This window comes from Giraffa tippelskirchi, chromosome 5 (assembly GCF_054371585.1).
Source record: "Giraffa tippelskirchi isolate mGirTip1 chromosome 5, T2T-mGirTip1v1.2.pri, whole genome shotgun sequence".
Taxonomy (NCBI): domain Eukaryota; kingdom Metazoa; phylum Chordata; class Mammalia; order Artiodactyla; family Giraffidae; genus Giraffa; species Giraffa tippelskirchi.
This window is the reverse complement of record NC_137279.1, coordinates 175,017,855-175,034,019: the sequence shown is the minus strand read 5'-3', so window position 1 is coordinate 175,034,019 and position 16,165 is coordinate 175,017,855. Positions and strand designations below refer to the sequence as shown.

General features: G+C 39.8%; 1 protein-coding gene and 2 pseudogenes across 5 annotated transcripts in view; 1 reads left to right on the top strand and 2 right to left on the bottom strand.

The window, feature by feature from the left end:
• The window catches only part of TESK2 (testis associated actin remodelling kinase 2), a 141,747-nt gene that overhangs the window by 49,767 nt on the left and 75,815 nt on the right, over positions 1-16,165 (bottom strand). The window lies entirely within an intron of this gene.
• On the top strand, positions 1,037-4,655 carry LOC145507918 (BCL2/adenovirus E1B 19 kDa protein-interacting protein 3-like pseudogene; annotated as a pseudogene).
• Positions 6,799-6,909, bottom strand: LOC145508004 (U4 spliceosomal RNA; annotated as a pseudogene).

The window sequence follows — 16,165 nt, the reverse complement described above, 5'->3', positions numbered from 1 at the left end:
TGGGAGAAGGCAATGGCAACCTACTCCAGTACTCTTGCCTGGAAAATCCCATGGATGGAGGAGCCTGGTAGGCTGCAGTTCATGGGGTCCCGAAGAGTCAGACACAACTGAGCGACTTCACTTTCACTTTTCACTTCCATGCATTGGAGAAGAAAATGGCAACTCACTCCAGTGTTCTTGCCTGGAGAATCCCAGGGACGGGGGAACCTGGTGGGCTGCCGTCTATGGGGTTGCACAGAGTCGGACACGACTGAAGCGACTTAGCAGCAGCAGCAGCATCCTCCATACTTTCTTCCTTCATCTGCCAGCAGATGCACAAGATCCAATAGAGGAATCTGAGGCCCTCTCCTAGGTTAAAAAGAGCCCCCCTTCAACCTCCACTCAACATGCATTGGATTAGAATATGAGTAAGAAACAGTTTTTAAGCCAATAAGATTTTAAGTTAGCCCACCTGGACTAAATACACCTTATAGTTTTGTTTCTCTATATATACCCCAAACACTGCCTTGTTCATAATTAGTGCTCAGTAAATATTTAGAGTACAATTAAAAGTTAAAATTCTTATTGCAAGGCAGAATCTTTCAAGACTATTAGTCAGCAGTCTTCAAAACTGGGGAATGAGAGAGATTATTCATTGAAGTATGGGAAGAAAATTGAAATTTTTACTTTTTTTTATACAAAAAAGAGAAATGTTTACTAATATTTAATATGGGTTGATAGCAGCACCTGGGATGGGCTCAAAAATGTTTTCATAATGGGATTCTATGGTAGACAGAAGATATCCAAAGATGTCCATGTCCTAATCCCTAGAATCTGTGACTATGTTAGATGGCAAGTAGGATAAATTTAAAAAACTGCAGATGGAATTAAGGCTGCTAGTCAGTTGACTTTACATTAGGGAGATTATCCTGCATTAGCAAAGTGGGTGCAGTGTAACCACAAAAGGTCTTCAAAGGTGGAAAGAGAGAGGCATAAGAGTCAATATCAGAGGGCTACAATATGAAAAAGACTCGACAGGTCACTGCAGGCTCTGACGATGGAAGGGGACTACAAGCCAAGGAATGCAAAACAGTCACTAGAAGTTGAAAAAAGTAAGAAAATAGATTCTCCCCTAGAGCCTTCAGAAAGGAATACAGCCCTCTTTGAATTTAGCCCAGTAAGATCTGTAAGATAATAATTTTGTGTTATTTTAAGCCATTAGGTTTGTGGCAATTTGCTACAGCAGTCCTAGAAAACTAACAATCAAAAAAATCTAAGGATCACTATTTTATGTTATAATGTTCACAGATCTAAGATAGACTTTGGGCTTTGACTCTTTGTAAAGAAGCATTAGGAAAATAATAACGTTATTTTCCTTGGTGGCATTTACTTCTAGTAGGTCAAATATTTATTAAACTCACAGTCATGTATAAAGCTCAGAGTTACACATTAAAGTTTAAATGTTATCCCTTCTCAAAAGTTTATTATTTAAATAGAAGAATAAGGGAGAGGTGTGGTAACAGTCTAAAAGACATCTATCCTTCTAAAAAACAAAACAAAACACTGACACTACTATTTTGACTGGGACCTCTTCAATTCTGCATAACAGGACCTAGGAAGAGAAATGCAGCCATTGCATCAAAGCTGTCAAGAAAATTCCTCTGTACTGCTTACCTACAATATACCTGGAAACTGTGCTAGGTGTTTTATAGGTACTACCTGATATGAAATTACCCCTATTTTACCATCTAGGAAAATAAGATTTAGAGTATTTAAGTGACCTGACAAAGACTAGAGAAGGTACTGGAAATTGGATCCATTTGGTTCAAAAGCCTATGTTTTGATCTGTGACAATCGGTATGAATGAAAAAGGCCAGTAGATCAAGAATAATTTTATTTTTGATTCATAAAGAACTATCTATCTGCAAACCAATGAAAATCTGACGAGTTTGCTTTACAAGCCCTTCTACTGCCAACTTTGAGCAGTAAAAACAGCTCTTATTATAAAAGTTTTTCTGATCTGTACTGGTCTTTCTGGGAAAATGTCTGACTCCAAAGTTTGGTAAAAACAATTAAGAGGCCTGAAATAAACCTATAGCAAAATATTAGAATGTGGGCATGATTTTTATAATAATATGCTTTCTAAAAGGTCTGCATTTGAAACTTACTTAGATTGGTTTACTTTTCTTAAAAAAAAAAAAAAAAAGTTTTTCCAGAAGTTTGAATATATTTTTATCTTATTTCCTCACATAAATTTGGAAGGCAAGGCCCTGGAACATACTTCATCAGATTCCACTAAGCTGTAATATGTGGCACTAAAAGGAACTGCTTTGCATTTTACTCCCAAATTAAGCAAAGATACCAACACTCTCTCTTGGACTAGAAAAAATTACCAATAACCAAAAAGGAGAAGTCCCAAGTCCCAAAAGAGCTATGAATCCAGACCCATAAAAAAAGGAGTAATATCCTTGGGTAATTAGGCTTCCTGGAGTTCAAACGTGTTTTAGAGGTATTACATCATGGAAAACTGGTTGTACTGGGTCCTAGATATGAAAACTCATAAGAAAAACCCAGCTGAACTGACATTAACCACCAGAGCTCACATCAGGTGACACTGAGCAGAGCCGGTTCAGTCTAGCTTTCTCTTCTCTGCCCATGGCTTTTATAGTCCAATTTTAAGATCGCTAAAGGCAGAATAAACATGCCTCAGCCATCACTAGATTATGTCAATAGTACTACATATGATAGCAAAAGGACCAATCAAGTTCATGTTCAAATTTTACTTTTTCTTAGTAAAACAATACAAATATCTAAAAAGTTAAAATGAGATCTGCTTGTTTATAAATATTACAACAGTTTAATAAATATAAAAACATCCTAGATTTCTGAAAGAAAAATATCCTCTATCTTGAATAACAACTGAAAGTAAAATGGGACTAAGAATGAATTCATTCTGTATTTTATTTCATAGAAAATTTTAAACCACATTGCTCAAAACAGCCATGCAAGCAGCAAAATACCAAGTCTCCCGACAAAGGCAGAGCTATTAATAAATATATGTGCAGTGACTTCATAATGTCCCCAACATGCTTTTTGTTTGTAAACTCAAAAGTTCAGAAGAGAACTAAAATCCACAAACCCAAGTATATAGATTGCCTCCCCAAGCACTGCAAAAGCTTCTTCCTCCTTCCCAAATTTATCCTTTAGCCTACAATTACTCATAAACTCACGCCAAAATAGCAAAATATAAACACAAACTTCAATTTATGTGAACATACTTTTGAAAGAACACTCTCCCAATGATTTACTTCTTCCCCAATTCAACCCAACAAGCATGTATCAAGAAATACTATGTGCAAATAGTTGTACTCTGCATAGATAAACAGAACACTTTTTTTTTCCACTGCCTGTCACATATATATAAGCACACTGCCAGGTAATAAGGATCAAGTAGGGGCCATTGAAATAAACATAAATAAATCCTTCTTTAAGGAGCTCACAGACAAATAACGATAATAGTAGATAACATTTACCGAGCACTTATGTGTCAGACACTGTTCTAAATACTTTACAGGATTTACCTCATTTAATCTTTATGAAGATATTATGTAGTAGGTACTATTACTCTCTCCATTTTACAGACATGAAGACCGATTAAGTGGCAGTCAGAAGTAGATCCTTAACTCTTTTTTTTTTTTTTTTTTTTGCATAACAAGTTATCTGTTTATTGTTGTTTGAATCCTTAACTCTTAAGCTTTGTGCTATACAGCCTCAATGTATAATGCTTCAGATGATCATAACAATAATAAAAAATAATAGTTAAGATTTAGTGCATTGTGATAAGTTGTTTGTGGACATTATTTCATTTAATCATCTCCATAGAAGCAAGCAGGACCCTGGGCACACAAGCCTTTCAAACAGTTGCTAATCTGGGAAGGGAGGGGATGCTGAGACAAGGGAGGAGCAGTCAGGAAACAAAGGATAGTGTTGCTACCCATCCTCCTGCAGCTCTTTCAGCTGCCCCAACAGCCTCCGCTCCCCCACAACAATAACAACTGTGTGGAAGGTGAACAGTCTCTGCCTCTGCCAGCCAGCCTCAACACTTCCTGGGCGCAGCTCCCCAGGAATAGCAACAATGGCAATGACTATAACAATGGGAAAAATGGGGGGCTAGAACAGGTACCCTCCTCACCCTCTATCCACAGTGAAGACATGAAGAAGATTCTTTTGGATGCACAACATGAATCCAGAGTAGTTCAAGAGACAGTTCTCACTGCAACAGCCCTTCCCCACCAGAAGAGGGGGAGATCATGTTTGATGGGAAACACAGCAGCAGGGACCGGAGCTCTCATCAGAAGAAATTGCCGGAGAGAAAGATGTGGGTACACTGAAGAAAATCCCAGACTGGGTGTCCAGCTGGTCTAGCAGACCTGAAAACATTTCACCTAAGGAGTCCCACTCAGGCACCCTAAATATTCCATTTCCTTAAGCATGAGGAAAAGTGGAGCCATGAATAAAGGGGAGATTTTCTCCGCACAACTTCTTAAGGTATTCATTCCATCTCTCTTCCTTTGCCATGTTTTGGCTTTGGAGCTAGGCACCTACATTGGAAAACGATTAAGCATGATTACTGCCAGTACCTACTGAAGGAAAAGAGCCCCTGGGAAAGCATGTGACTTGTGAAGTGTGTATTGTCATAGTAGTTCATTTGAACTTGAGATCATTGTGAGCATGACCGAACCTACACCCTGTTTTTATATATCCAAGTAGTTCCAGTAATTCTCAAATCCATTATTTTATTCAAACTTGAGGCATTTTACTAACCTCATTCTCTTTTTGACCTAAAAAACAGGAATTTCTTAACAAAGTTTACTGTTGTTTAGAAATTTGCAAAGGCTTTTTTTCTGCAAATGCTACCAGCAAATTATGATTTTGTCAACAATGCTGTTGTTTCCTTTTAGTACCGCTAGACTTCAGTTCAGTTCAGTTCAGTTCAGTCGCTCAGTCGTGTCCAACTCTTTGTGACCGCATGAATTGCAGCACGCCAGGCCTCCCTGTCCATCACCAACTCCCGGAGTCTACCCAAACCCATGTCCATCGAATTGGTGATGCCACCCAGCCATCTCATCCTCTGTCGTCCCCTTCTCCTCCTGTCCTCAATGCTTCCCAGTATCAGGGTCTTTTCCAATGAGTCGACTCTTCGCATGAGGTGGCCAAAGTATTAGAGTTTCAGCTTCAACATCAGTCCTTCCAATGAACACTCAGGACTGATCTCCTTTAGGATGGACTGGTTGAATCTTCTTGCAGTCCAAGGGACTCTCAAGAGTCTTCTCCAACACCACAGTTCAAAATTCTTCGGCACTCAGCCTTCTTCACCGTCCAATTCTCACATCCATACACGACTACTGGAAAAACCACAGCCTTGACTAGACGGGACCTTTGTTGGCAGAGTAATGTCTCTGCTTTTCAATATGCTATCTAGGTTGGTCATCACCTTCCTTCCAAGGAGTAAGCGTCTTTTAATTTCATGGCTGCAATCACCATCTGGAGTGATTTTGGAGCCCCCCAAAAAAGTCTGACACTGTTTGCACTGTTTCCCCATCTATTTCCCATGAGGTGATGGGACCAGATGCCATGATCTTAGTTTTCTGAATGTTGAGCTTTAAGCCAACTTTTTCACTCTCCTCTTTCACTTTCATCAAGAGGCTCTTTAGTTCTTCTTTGCTTTCTGCCATAAGGGTGGTGTCATCTGCATATCTGAAGTTATTGATATTTCTCCTGGCAATCTTGATTCCAGCTATGTTTCTTCCAGCCCAGCGTTTCTCATGATGTACTCTGCAAGACTTAGACTTGTATCATTCATGATACAAATTTTACTCTTGCAAGATAATTTCCATCTTTCTTTTTAAATGAGACCAGGTTAGCAAGTGATATAAAAGTTTTGTTGTTTTTCAAGACAAATGCAAGTTTGAATTTATAGTTATTAAAAAAGAAAATAAACAAAAAAAAAAGATACAATAAAAAATATCCTGGGCAACAAAAAATTATTTTAAACCAGAAAACAGAGAGAGAAACAAAGAGCAGTTTGCCGGCAGGGTCACGGTTCCACCTCAAGAGATAAAACATAGTATCTTTGAGCCCTTCTACAGAATTAAAATCTCCAACAAGTGGAAGATGTTAGCATTCTTCATTCCAGAGGAGATCATAGTTTGATTAACCTCAAGAAGACCATGAGAAGACCACCTAAGGCCAGATAAAAGGAGTACAAGCCCTGCACACACCTTGATCCTTATCAGCAACCCTGCCCTTGAACCACTGTTGTAAAACTCACCAAATCTCCCCGGGTTGGGACACACAGTTTGTTTTTTTTTCAGAGCATGAGCCTGCTGTGTCCCTCTTTGCCTAGCAAAGCAATAAAGCTATTCCTTTTCCCAAAACTGTCTCCAAGATTTGATTCAGCACCACTGCACAGAGGATGAATTTTCAGCACCACCACCAACCTGGTACAGTAGTACTATTATTATTTTCTACTTCACAGATGAGAAAACTGAGGTTATAGAGGTTATGTAACTTATCGAAGGTCCCCTAACTATTAAGTGATAAAATCATCCTGAACCTCTCCTCCAAATTCCCGACTTGCATATCCAACTTGATTATCTCCAGATCTCCTATCCCCAAACCTGTCCCCTACAGTCTTCCCCACAATAAATACTGGAAATTCAATTCTCCCAGTCATAGAAGTCAAAAACCTAAATAAGAGTCATTCTAGACTACTCTTCCTTTGTGCTAATATCTCACACCCAATCCATTAGAAAATTCTACTGCCTGTACTTTCAAAAATATCCAGAATCCAATGGCTTCTTTTTCAATTAGCAATAATTGTGCCTCAGATAAACCTCACTGGCTACGATACTGCCACTGCGTAAAGCTTCCAATGACTTCTTTACACCTTCACTGCTACCCATAGTCCAAGCTCTCTCTGAAGGAAAAGTGAAAGTGAAAGTCACTCAGTCGTGTCCAACTCTTTGTGACTCCATGGACTATACCGTCCATGGAATTCTCCAGGCCAGAATACTGGAGTGGGTAGCCTTTCCCTTTTCTAGGGCATCTTCCCGACCCAGGAATCGAACCAAGGTCTCCTGCATTGCAGGCGGATTCTTTACCAACTGAGCTATCAGAGAAGCCCAACTGCAATTACTGCAATTGCCTCCTAACTTAATTTTCCTCAGTTATAATTTGAAAGTGAAAGTGCTAGTCACTCAGTTGAATCTGACTCTTTGTGACCCCATGGACTGCAGCCCACCAGGCTCCTGTATCCATGGAATTCTCCAGGCAAGAATACTAGAGTGGGTAGCCACTCCCTTCTCCAGGAAATCTTCTCAACCCAGGATTGAACAAGGGTGTCTTGCATTGCGGGCAGATTCTTTACCATCTGAGCCACCAGGGAAGCCCAGTTATAACTTGAAAGTGAAAGTCCCTCAGTCGTGTCCGACTCTTTGCAACCCCATGGACTGTCCATAGAATTCTCTAAGCCAGAATACTGGAGTGGGTAGCCTTTACTTTCTCCACGGGATCTTCCCAACCCTGGATTGAACCTGGGTCTCCTGTATTGTGGGCAGATTCTTTACCATCTGAGCCACCAGGGAAGCCCAGTTATAACTTGAAAGTGAAAGTGAAAGTTGCTCAGTCGTGTCCGACTCTTTACGACCCCATGGATTATACTGTCCATGAAATTCTCTAGGCCAGAATACTGGAGTAGGTAGCCTTTCCCTTCTCCAGGGGATCTTCCCAACCCAGGGACAGAACCCAGGTCTCCCACATTGCAGGCGGACTCCTTACTAGCTGAGCCACAAGTGAATCCCATTTATAACTTAAATAGCTTCAAACAGCTATATGATGAAAAATAATAAGTACCCCAGGCTCCCCATATCACTACTAAATCTTACTCCTCTGAGTAACAACTCTTTTAGCTGTTTCTTCTATTTACCAACATAGCTCTAGCTAACTAACATACTAACACTGCTCTTTCTGACCTACTGGCTTTCCAGGGTAAAAGCTGAGGGTTTCACCCTCTTAAATTACTTCTTTCCAATACTATTAAGATAATTTTGGGTAAAATTAATATTGAGGAGAAGCAAATCAAAATTCAGCATTTACACTATTATGACTGATTATAATCACTATTAAGCCAAACTGTATTATGATTACATTTTATTTCCTGCGCAATTTTTAATGTTTTGCCTAATTTTTCATTTGCTTAGTTACTATATGAAAGTGAAAGTGGAAGTCGCTCAGTCATGTCCGACTTTTTGCAACCCCATGGACTACATGCCTACCATTGATCATGAACTCCTTATTGTCAAATTCAGACTTAAACTGAAGAAAGTGGGGAAAACCACAAGACCATTCAGGTATGACCTAAATCAAATCCCTTATGACTATACACTGGAAGTGAGAAATAGATTTAAGGGACTGGATCTGATAGACTGAGTGCCTGATGAACTATGGATGGAGGTTCATGAAACTGTACAGGAGACAGAAATCAAGACCATCCCCAAGAAAAAGAAATGCAAAAAAGCAAAATGGCTGTCTGAGGAGGCCTTACAAATAGCTGTGAAAAGAAGAGAAGCAAAAAGCAAAGGAGAAAAGGAAAGATATTCCCATTTGAATGCAGAGTTCAAAAGAATAGCAAGACTTCCCCAGGGATCAATGCAAAGAAATAGAGGAAAACAATAGAATGGGAAAGACTAGAGATCTCTTCAAGAAAATTAGAGGAGATACCAAGGGAACATTTCACACTAAGATGGGCTCAATAAAGGACAGAAATGGTATGGACCTGACAGAAGCAGAAGATATTAAGAAGAAGTGGCAGAATACACAGAAGAACTGTACAAAAAAGATCTTCACGATCCAGATGATCACGATGGTGTGATCACTCAGACTCACCTAGAGCCAGACATCCTGGAATGTGAAGTCAAGTGGGCCTTAGGAAGCATCACTACAAACAAAGCTACTGGAGGTGATGGAATTCCAGTTGAGCTATTTCAAATCCTGAAAGATGATGCTGTGAAAGTGTTGCATTCAATATGCCAGCAAATTTGGAAAACTCAGCAGTGGTCACAGGACTGGAAAAGGCCAGTTTTCATTCCAATCCCAAAGAAAGGCAATGTCAAAGAATGCTCAAACTACCACACAGTTGCACTCATCTCATACGCTACTGAAGTAATGCTCAAAATTCTCCAAGCCAGGCTTCAGGAATACATGAAACGTGAACTTGCAGATGTTCAAGCTGGTTTTAGAAAAGGCAGAGGACCCAGATAGAGATCAGCAATAGAGTTCCAGAAAAACATCTATTTCTGCTTTATTGACTATGCCAAAGCCCTTGACTGTGTGGATCACAATAAACTGTGGAAAATTCTGAAAGAGATGAGAATACCAGACCACCTGACCTGCCTCTTGAGAAACCTGTATGCAGGTCAGGAAGCAACAGTTAGAAGTGGACATTGCAGAACAGACTGGTTCCAAATAGGAAAAGGAGTACGTCAAGTCTGTCACCCTGCTTATTTAACTTATATGCAGAGTACATCATGAGAAACGCTGGACTGAAAGAAGCACAAGCTGGAATCAACATTGCCAGGAGAAATATCAATAACCTCAGATATGCCGAGGACACCACCCTTATGGCAGAAAGTGAAGAAGAACTAAAGAGCCTCTTGATGAAAGTGAAAGAGGAGAGTGAAAAAGTTGGCTTAAAGCTCAACATTCAGAAAACTAAGATCATGGCATCTGGTCCCATCACTTCATGGCAGATAGATGGGGAAACAGTGGAAACAGTGGCTGACTTTATTTTTTTGGGCTCCAAAATCACTGCAGATGGTGATTGCAGCCATTAAATTAAAAGATGTTTACTCCTTGGAAGGAAAGTTATGACCAACCTAGACAGCATATTAAAAAGCAGAGACATCATTTTGTCAACAAAGGTCCATCTAGTCAAGGCTATGGTTTTTCCAGTGGTCATGTATGGATGTGAGAGTTGGACTATAAAGAAAGCTGAGCACCGAAGAATTGATGCTTTTGAACTGTGGTGTTGGAGAAGACTCTTGAGAGTCCCTTGGACTGCAAGGAGATCCAACCAGTCCATCCTAAAGGAGATCAGTCCCGGGTGTTCATTGGAAGGACTGATGTTGAAGCTGAAACTCCAATACTTGGGCCACCTGATGTGAAGTGCTGACTCATTGGAAAAGACCCTGATGCTGGGAAAGACTGAGGGCAGGAGGGCTGTGAGTCTTTGTTGCTGCACGTGGACTTTCTCTAGTTTCCACGAGTGAGGGCTACTCTTCATTGCAGTGTGCAGGCTTCTCATCGTGGTGGCTTCTCTTGTTGAGGAGCACAGGGTGTAGGCACAAGGGTTTCAGCAGTTGCAGTAATATGGGCTCAGTAGTTGTGGCCCACGGGCTTAGTTGCTCCGAATCATGTGGGATCTTCCTGGACTGGGGATCAAACCAGTGACCCTTGCATTGCAAGAAGAAGTCTTAACCACTGGACCACCAGGGAAGCCCCCAGAGCTGGTTTTGAGAAGTCTGATACCATTTGAATTTTCAGTCCTTTATATAGCCTCTGGTTGTCTCCACCTCTATGCTGTGCAAGTGCTTAGAATCTTATTTTTATTACCCGTATTTTAAAATTTCACAACTATATGCTCTGGGATGGGTCTTTTCTTCATTCATTGTGCTGGGCACTTAGGAGGTCCTTTCACTTTGGAAGTTCATGCCCCTTAGTTGTAGAAAATGTTCTTGTATTAGTCAAAAACAGACTTCCTAGATTGATCCTTTACTTTTTAAATTCTTTTCTCTCTTATTTTCCATCTTTGGTTTTTCACCATTAATGGATGATTTCCTCTTTACCTCCTTGGCAGTCTAGTCAAATACTTTAAATAAAACCATAAATAAATAATCATATAAAACTATATATAAACATATAATAATATTTTAAAATTTTCAAGAATCTTTATGGCTCTCTAATTACTCCTATTTTATAGTATACTATTCTTATTTCATAGATGCAGCTCCTTCTCAAACCTCTCCTAGAAGAAGTACATTTAGAAGATAATAATTAGTTTTTTTGCTGGTTACACTTCAAAGTTTTCCTCTTTTACTTGGAGCTCTTCAATTTCTCCGAATCCACCAGTTTCCTGGCAGGTGTGGGTGGGATAGGGATGATTCCTACCTGCTTAAGAGTCAAAGGACAGAAGAGGACTAGAAGTCTCAAGAGCCTCACCATTCAGAACACAGACAGTCCCTTCATTTCCCTCTTCTTAGGATAACATTCCTTCTCCATCAGCTGTCATACTAGATGCTTACCTAGTATGAAGCATGTATGGTTCAATTTTTTTCCAAAAATAAAAATTCATCTCTTGTTGAGGTGGCTGAGACTTAACTGATTAACTGCAATGAATGGAGATGGTGACTTTTAGGCCCAGTTACCCCTGAAAAGACTTTCAGTAGTCCTTCTGTTTTCAGCCCAAGCCTGACATCCACCTTCAGTTCCAGAGCTGAACTGCAGGTTTTGTAGGTTTGCAAATTGGCTTGCTTCTATCTAGCATCTGCTTCTATAGACACTACCTTCAGGGAGCTCACCCTATCTGAAAGGCTACAAACAATAAGTAAACAAATAAACAAGATATTTTCAAAGATGATAAGAATGATGTAGACAAAGCATGATGAGGGGGTAAAGAGTGATACTGGATGGCTATTTTAGACAGGCTAGTCAACAAAAGTCTCTTTGAGGATGGCATTATCTCAGAAGAAGCATGCTCAATGATTCTGGAACAAAGACATTATAGGAAAAGGGAAAAGAAAGTACAAAGACCCTGAAGTATGAAAGAAGTTGGTGTATCTGAGAAACAAAAAAGCCAGTGAGGGTGGTTAGGATGGTGTAAGCTAGGAAAGAGTGATCAGAAATAAGGTCAGGGACTTCCCTAGTGGTCCAGTGGTTAAGATTTTTGCCTTCCAATGCAAAGGGTGCAGGTTCAACTCCTGGTACGGGAGCTAAGATCCCACATGCCTCATAGCCAAAAAACTTAACCTCATAGCCAAAAAACACAAAAAAGAAGCAATATTGTAACAAATTCAATAAAGACCTTAAAAATGGTCTACATTAAAAAAAGAAGAAGAAGAAAATAAGGTCAGAGAAGCAGATAGGTCAACTCATTTAAGGTCTTGTATGCACTTATCTCAACATCAAAGCCCAGAGTTTAGACTTTATTTGAAGAGTGACAAAAAGTCATAGAAGGAAACTCAGCAGAGGAGGATGGTATGATCTGATTTTCCTTTTTCAAGTTCAATCTGGCTACCATGGAGCAAGAGGGGAATCTGGGAGATCAACTAAAGAGTTTTGAAGTAGGATGGTGGCTATTGAGGTAATAAGTGGTAGTCAGACTCAAGGCATATTTTAAAAATAATGCTAAACTACTTAAAGGTTTGAAGTCGGGTATGAAGGAAAAATATTAAAGATGACACCTACGGTTTTGGCATAAGTAATAGATGAATGGTAATTTCATTTGCTGAGAATGGGAGACATCTAGAAAGTAAAATATGTGGCTGGGATAGAAATATGATCAACAGTGGCCCATAATAGGTGCTCAGTAATTGGTAGCCATTGTTTATATTAACAACCATCTTATATTGTGTGTCAATTATATCTCAATAAGTTTCTTAAAAGTCACCTTCTTTCTGGGATTATACTACTTCACTATCCACAAACAATGACATAAATAGTACTGAAGCTTATTCCACATTTATTTTAAACAAAAACTTTCTGGTTATATGATATTAGGACCTAGACTCAATTCATAAGTCATCAGACTTTCTTAGTACAGAGAAGAGAAAACAATATTAAGATCCCCTTACCAATGTGCTAGTGTTATAAAATTTGCTTTGACGGCTATTTGACACTCTTTCACCTAGTTACTCACTAGGATTACAATTATAAAATCAAAAAGATGAACTTTAATCCATCATTTTTAAATGCTTCCCATTTATTCTGAACGACACGTGCACACACACACAAACACAAACACACCCTGAGATAATATATTTTTCAAACCTGATCATTTAAAAATTATTCAACATTAATTCAGTATGATTTCTGAGCTGATCCATTCTCCTCACTTAACAAAAGGGGAAACCAAAGCCCAGAGGTCAAATAACTTGTCCAAGAGAACACAATTAGGAAATCACAATTAGGAGTGGTGTTAAGTGCATAAGAATAGCTGAAGATAAGGCTAGAAAAACAGAGCAGGCATTAGCTGTCTGTCTAAAGAATTTCTGATTCAATTCTGAAATAAATGGGAACCACAAAAAGTTTTTAAGAAATGTTCAGTCACTAAGTTGTGTCTGACTCTTTGTAACCCCATGGATTGCAGCATACCAGGCTTCCCTGTTCTTCACTATCTCCTGGAGTTTGCTCAAATTCATGTTCATTGAGTCAATGATGCTATCTAACGTATTCATCCTCTGCCACCCTCTTCTCCTTTTGCCTTCCCTTCTCTTCTCCTTTTGCTTTCCCAGAATCAGGGTCTTTCCCAATGAGCCAGCTCTTTGTATAAGCTATACAATTAGAGCTATGTATCAGGAAGAGTGAAAAGATAGGCAAAAAGAATAATTCTTTCAAGGCAAAAGTGAAGAGGATTGAACTGACAGATGCATAGGGGAGTTCAGTTCAGTTCAGTTCAGTCGCTCAGTCGTGTCCGACTCTTTGCGACCCCATGAATTGCAGCACGCCAGGCCTCTCTGTCCATCACCAACTCCCAGAGTCTACCCAAACCCATGTCCATCGAGTTGGTGATGCCATCCAACCATCTCATCCTCTGTCGTCCCCTTCTCCTCCCGCCCCCAATCCTACCCAGCATTAGGGTTTTTTCCAGTGAGTCAACCCTTCACATGAGGTGGCCAAAGTATTGCAGTTTCAGCTTCAACATCAGACCTTCCAATGAACACCCAGGACTGATCTCTTTCAGGATGGATTGATTGGATCTCCTTGCAGTCCAAGGGACTCTCAAGAGTTTTCTCCAACACCACACTTCAAAAGCATCAATTCTTCGGTGCTCAGCTTTCTTCACCGTCCAACTCTCACAACCATACATGACCACTGGAAAAACCATAGCCTTGACTAGACGGATTTTTGTTGGCAAAGTAATGTCTCTGCTTTTAAATATGCTATCTAGGTTGGTCATAACCTTCCTTCCAAGGAGTAAGCATCTTTTAATTTCATGGCTGCAGTCATCATCAGCAGTGATTCTGGAGCTAGGGGAAGAAGATGCTAAAGTCTTTGAAGGTTTAAAATCAAGAGCTTAGTTTCTGATTAGAAGCAAGGAATAAACGGAATAACTAGAGATGAGTTTGGGATTTTCATAATGGGTAACTGGAAAGACTGCTATCTTAATAATGAGGCTGGGAAAATACTCTGACACATCCTCATAGCATTAGCAGATATTAGTCTGTTTCCTAGGCGTACAGTCTGCTTCCTAAGGAGACCATCTGGGAGATAACAGCCCTCTACTTCTCTTCTATTCACCATGGTATTACCTAGCATGGGGTTGGACTGAGTAGTTCTAAATAAATATTTGGTGATTTGAAAGCATATTCTTCATTGTAACAAAATGGCAATCATATTGTTGCATATGGATTCTGAAGAGGGGTTAATTCTAAACAAAAATAGGTAGACAGGAAAATAAATTCAGAATGTGGCCTAAAAAGAAGTAAACATGAGATTGTCAACAAGGAGTCTAAAAGAAATATTAAATTTCTCATGGCATGAAGAATAACAAAGAGGTATAAGAACAAATCTTGGTACAGGTCCTCAAAAAGGCCATTGGGGAGTGGAAGTGAGCAGGGCACAGAATTGGATTACAGATCTTTGAGCATAAGACTTTCTGGCATAAACAACCTTATTCACAAGAGGTCCAAACTATCGGTCCCTGCCCTCAACAAAGCACTTTATTGTTCTTTTTTTCAACCAATAAGTTAGAGCAACTAATGATACAACAATCTTAACTGTATCCATGTATTAAAAAAAATACATACACACAAACAAAATATACACATCTACTTGCCTCTGTCTCACTGGGGCCACTTTCTTCCTTCCAACTAGAAATCTTAGGAGGGAGAAAGATAAAAAGAAAAGAGGAAACAGGGAGGCTGGGGTCAAGAAAAAGAGAGAAATAAAACTGCGAAGGTTCAGCTCATTCACTCATGCTGGGCACAAAATAGCTGTGTCAGCAGAGGACCAAGTCATGCCCAGAGGATCAGATGCCCACCATCTGGCAGCACATGCAGATAGCTGTTTTTCCTCCAAGTACAGCTTCAAAATCACTAATGTAGCAATTTTCAACTTTTTCTTTGTTTTTAAGTAGGAGATCTTTTCTGCAAAATTCTTAGATGGAAGTTCAATATAAAACAGCTTCTCTGGCTGGATGAAACAGAGATGGAAACCGAAAGGCTCATTTGCTCAGCAACCTTCCTCCTGAGGTTAAGCCCCTGAGGATGCAAGTTGGTGAAAATCCTAGGGTTCCAAGAGATGGATTCTTCCCAATTTAAATCTCATAATGAAGGAAAACTTTGGTGCATACTTCTGTCTCAGCTTTACAAACTAACCTATACTAACAGCTTGAAAATAGGCTAAGAGCCATACTAACAAATAGGAACAAAAAATTTGAATCACAAAAAATATAAAGTATGAACAGTAAATTACTAAGACAATTAGAAAAGCACTAAGGAATAAAAATTCTAAGAATTTGAGACTGGAACACAGTTATGCATCCTCAGTTCAGTTCGGTTCAGTCGCTCAGTCGTGTCCGACTCTTTGCAACCCCACAGACTGCAGCATGCCAGGCTTGCCTGTCCATCACCAACTCCCTGAGTCCACTCAAACTCATGTCCGTTGAGTCGGTGATGCCATCCAACCATCTCATCCTCTGTCATCCGCTTCTCCTCCCGCCTTCAATCTTTCCCAGCATCAGGGTCTTTTCAAATGAGTCAGCTCTTTGCATCAAGTGGCCAAAGTACTGGAGTTTCAGCTTCAACATCAGTCCTAGGGAAGTATAATAAATGCTTCTACTGCTATAGGACTCCTCTGGTTAACAAAAGCCAAGAGGACTCTGCTTGCTCTAGGCCCCCTTGATAGGATA